The 4,577-nt window shown below is 42.4% G+C and overlaps 1 long non-coding RNA gene across 1 annotated transcript; it reads left to right on the plus strand.

Moving 5' to 3' along the window:
* The first annotated feature begins 3,735 nt into the window (after nt 1–3,735).
* LOC106530308 (uncharacterized) lies at nt 3,736–4,264 on the plus strand. Its single transcript, XR_001311762.1, has 2 exons — nt 3,736–4,125; nt 4,215–4,264. It is a non-coding gene; the product is annotated as an uncharacterized LOC106530308 (long non-coding RNA).
* The last annotated feature ends 313 nt before the right edge of the window (nt 4,265–4,577 follow it).

Genomic DNA, 4,577 nt, shown 5'->3' on the forward strand with positions numbered 1-4,577 from the left:
CACAACAACGTGATCCAGTCGTGATTTAACCTCCATCTTTCTGTGGTTCATTTTCTGAGACTGTGTTACAAATTATGTCAAAAGTAGAGACTTCAAACTGTACACCAGTTTTTAAAGACTGTTCCACTTCAAAAATTTCTCCTTACCTGAGAAAAGTCTGCATTATGATCCCTGCTGCTGTAGGCTATCTGGTCTGTCTCCTCCCTGATTGTGTTCTATGGCAATGAAGATTTATTTTAAATATGTGGAAAGCAGCCAGCACAACTTYTGCACAGAAATGAAAGACAACTGGGTTTAGCTTGGCAAGGGGTGTAACAGGTAACAACAACTAATCATGTTAACTAGCTAAACATTATATAATGTGTAACTCTTCATTTAGCTAACATTATCGGCCTCCAACAGCATGACTCAACTTACATGGTTTTTTTTGGTAAAACCTATGCAAAGTTTAAGTTGCTCTTTACACCGCGAGGCTCTGCTCAGCACAGCAGCTCCTATCCGTCATCTCATCTGCAGGAGTAGCTTGCACACGCTTATGGTGCGTTCAAAGACGGCTCAGAAAAATGCATTACCATATATATGTTAATAATGGATAAAACAGCTGTTAAAAAGTGAGGGGACAGAGAGCGCAGATGCAGGAAGTGCGGGGAGACATGTCCACGCATATCCCACATCCGTTGTGTCTGTGCCTTCACTGCCCAGGGCCCTTTGGAGACCGTGGGCCCCTGGGCAATTGCCCAATTGCCCATATGGTTAATCCGGCCTTGCTTCAGTGACGTGCACGGTCAGCTATYAAGCTGTTCTCCACATCCAGTCTGTTTCTCAGCTTGGTTTTGATGTGTGTCAAAGCTGAGAAGGTCACCTCACACATATAAGTAGACCCAAAAGGCAGAATTTCAAACAATGCATGTTTTCCCAGTTCAGGATACTTCTTCTCCACATTGCACCAAAACTCAGTCAATGTCTTCTCAGCAAATGCCATTTTCAGCCCACGATCAGATGATAAATCTATCAGATGCTCCTGCAGCTTTGCATCAAGGTTGTTGCTGCTCTTACTTACAACAAATGGGTCCCTCACCCAATCCAGGCCTTCTGACTTTTCCTCAATGTCCTGAAAATACTGGCTGAAATCAGTTCTGAGTTTGGACAGATGTGCTTGCACCACTTCGATCACTGGACCCCTGGCAACATCACTGGTAGAWAGATGGGGCTCAAGTAGTGGGAAACAGCTTACATCTCCCTCATCACTTTTCCTCCCCCAAAGTATGAGCTTTTTAGTGAATCATTTCACTTTGTCATACATTTTCAGGATGTGAGTCCTTTCTCTGGAGTGATTGGTTGAGCTCGTTAAGTTTGGTAAACACCTCAGCAAAATATGCCAGGTGTGCCACCCACTTGGCATCATCAAACACCACAGCAAGAGGATGTAGATGTTGCTTTAAAAACGCAAACTTCACTGCAAAGTTCATAAAGTCTCAATAGTGTTTTCCAACGTGACAGCCAGCGCATGTCAGTGTGAAGCAACAGCTGTTCGTGCTCTGCGCCGTTCTCATGACAAAGAGTTTCAAACAGTCTGTGAAGTTTATTATCTTCACAGCATCATCCATAACAGCACTCAAGTCAGGACKAACTCTTACTAGCCAGTGCTTCATGATGAATAATACAATGCATCCATTTAATGTTGTGATTTACCATTTTTATGTGTCCAAACAGTCCCTTCACACAGCAATGACGTGGCTGCAGGTGCTCCACTGCAGATCGTGTTCTTTGAAAAAGCTGTCTATGACCTAGAACATTTCTTCCCCAGTTGTTTTTCCTAGCAGCCTTTTACGAAATAAAATATGCTCCTTTATGTCTGACACATCTTTGTAACGAACAAAAGCCATAAGTTGAGCATCTCCACTCACATCAGTCATTTCATCCAGCTGCAAAGCGAACTGTCCAGCTTGTTTTATTTTGTTCACCACTTGTCCGATAATATTTACCGACATGTCATTGATCCGACGGGACACAGTGTTGTTTGACACAGGAACTTTCTTGAGTGTGTCAGCTGCTTTCTTGTCCATCATAATTTCCGCCATAACAGTCGCTGCAGGGAGAATTAGTTCTTCAACAATTGAGTGAGGCTTTTTTGCTTTAGCTACAAGCAGAGATACAGCATAAGACGACTCCAGTGGTTTGCTTGACACAGACGTGGCTTTCATCATTGTTGTCCGACCTGACCTGAATTCTGACATCTTTCGTTTATAAAACGTCTCTGTTTTACCGACACTTCCTGGATGTTTGGTGCTCTGGTGTCGCTGTAGATGGGCTGGCTTCATTGATCCATTAGCCAGGATTTCTCCGCAAAGAAGCACAGTGGCTGCGGTGGGTCTGCAGACCTAGAGGTGAATCCATACAAATATAGTTTTCACTGTACTGCCTAGCCCTAGATTTAAGTTTGGCCTCTTTCTTGATTTTTTTTTTTTTTTTTGGACTCCGTTGAACCCTCTTCTGAATGAAAAGCACCCGGACGTTTCAGCCATTTATCCATATTTGACTACCACTGTTTTGGCGCTCTATCCTCTGTTGTCTGTTATGAAGCGTCAAAGTCTGTGCCAGTCGTAGGGATGGGGGGGCATCCCCGGCCCCCTGTCCACGTCCACGCACACTGTCCTGGCATGCGATCGTGCACCTCCGAAATTTTGAAAAGCCGCACGCGCCATGCAACATTCAAACAGCTTGGTGGTTCGTCACGCTTTTGCTCACTTATTTACAACTTCCTCATGTCCTTTTGGAGAAATCTACAACAACATAAGCGCCAACACACCTACACCTTGACGAGGGTGCGTGCGCCCTACGTGACTACCCAAAGCGCAACCAAGCCTTTTTTTTCTCTCCCTCTCTCTGCAGTGGAGCGATGTGCAGTTTCATAGTGCAACACCTGCTCCAGCATTTCATTTGTTCATTGTGCTTTTTAAAGCTCTTTTGGTTGATTAACACAGTTTATTTTGCATTTGGGTTTTCAGAAAGCATTACATTCCAAACCAGCCCTATTTTTATTTATGTTTTACATATCTGGGAAATGTTTCCACGTACCCGCTGTAACGTGTTCACGTACCACTAGGGGTACGCGTACCCCCGGTTGGGAATCACTGGTCTAGACAACCATTTTGATGTCCTGGTGTTTAAATATGTTACCGTAGAAACCATGCTGGCTGCTTTAAAGTGAAATGAAAGTAAATAAAGAACTGAATATTTTTCTTATTCTTACTAGATTGGCCGGTTGGCCGGAGGTCTCCCAGCCTGTGGTGTGCCAGTTGAATAGCCCTTGTATAGTATATTAACTTTAAAGCCTAGCTATTAAGCAACAGCAACATAAAATCGTTTATTGGCCCATTGCAGTTTTACTCAATTTCTCCTCTTAGAGGAGAAATCTATGATTTGACAAAATGTCAACTAGCAGCAAAAAAGAGGGGGAGTTAAATAATGTTAATCCTAACAAAAAAAATCATGTAGTCATTTAATCTTAAATTTGTTTAGGTTAGATTTAACATCTTGATGGGGGTGTTAATGCATGCATGCATGCATGCATGCATAATGTAATTAAAACAAACTTGTGTTCAGGTGTATTTAAAAATAAAATGTTCACTGAGAGAATTTATTAGTGGATATTGTATTACTAGGATTGTGTTGAGAGCTACATCTGAGGCATTTTGTGTTTTTCATGTTCTCACCTATCTGTTGTTACCTGGTTCCGGATTGACTGTCACCTCCAAGTGGCCACAGCTGCTGCAGATCTGGCTCATCAGCGTGTTGGGTTCATAAGGTGGATCTGAGGATCAATTCTTTGCTGATGCATTGCTTGCCTCTGGTAAAGCTACTCCACCCCTCTGTGAATTTAACTTCCTAGAGTTTTTCTAACCCTTGTGAATTTCTATGTTCAGATGCCACTCGAGACTTACCTGGACGATCATCCCTCTGTGATCCTGAAGAAACTGAAAGAGAACCACTCACCTGCCCTTTTGCTGCGCTGCCTGTCTGCCTCTGTGTGGAACCAACACTACTCACCTCTAAACTGGATTGTAAATACTCACCTGGAATCCCTGGACCTCCCCCTCAGCACTGAGTCTTCACTCTATTCCCGTAAGAACAAGAACAAAATCTCTCATTCTACAAAATACTCACTATCTACTTACAGCTCCAATACTCACCTAGAACCTCTTCCCTTCCAGAACTGAGTCCTGAGGAACCACCACCTGTAAATAAAAACACATTTTACCTCCGTCTCCGAGTCTGTCACTGTGCTGCACAAACATTGACAACTTTGTTAAACTTGATAACATCTAATTATATATTTAACCTTAAAACTTATTGCTTGTGCTTAAATGATAACAAATTGTTTAAAATATCTTACATTTTTGTAAGTATTTGCCAATTTTGCACAGTACAAAAGGAAAAAGATTTTCTGGGTGAGGGTTATCTGGCGTATGTTACCTGTCACTTGGCACAAATACTATGCTGCACTTTTACTGCAACAATTAAGCTAATATTGCCTGTATTCTTTAGAAATGACTCACAAGAATTGAACTTAGGCA

The sequence above is a fragment of the Austrofundulus limnaeus genome, unplaced genomic scaffold (assembly GCF_001266775.1).
Source record: "Austrofundulus limnaeus strain Quisiro unplaced genomic scaffold, Austrofundulus_limnaeus-1.0 Scaffold507, whole genome shotgun sequence".
NCBI classification, from domain to species: domain Eukaryota; kingdom Metazoa; phylum Chordata; class Actinopteri; order Cyprinodontiformes; family Rivulidae; genus Austrofundulus; species Austrofundulus limnaeus.